Source organism: Morone saxatilis, unplaced genomic scaffold (assembly GCF_004916995.1).
Source record: "Morone saxatilis isolate NCDOM2014 unplaced genomic scaffold, NCSU_SB_2.0 Contig10, whole genome shotgun sequence".
Taxonomy (NCBI): Eukaryota; Metazoa; Chordata; class Actinopteri; family Moronidae; genus Morone; species Morone saxatilis.
The window spans coordinates 10,215,821-10,216,202 of record NW_023339652.1 but is presented as its reverse complement, the minus strand read 5'-3'; positions in this window follow the sequence as shown (position 1 = coordinate 10,216,202).

Here is a 382-nt window from a genome sequence, read left to right as displayed (position 1 = left end):
ATAAAAAGAGAAGAATGCATAAAGAACCCTAATACGAACAAAACAAGAAAGTAGACGAGCATAGCGTCATTATACACAACTATATTCGGAGATCAAAGCAGATTACCCATTTATGGGCGCAGCCCCTGCATATATCAACCACCAATCAGCATCAAATCCACATATTGGATAAACAGACCCATCGAGTTTGTAGCACAAGCTTATTTCTAACAGTTAAATGAAACGGCATTTGTTGGAAATAGTTAAAGAAAACAAATAACGCAAAGTAATTCCCAACACTCATGATTGGGCAAGGTACCAAAACATAAGTCATGCGTCCGAAGAATTTAGTTGAATTGTGAGTCAACTTTTCAGTTACAAGCTTAGCATTATCTGCACAAAA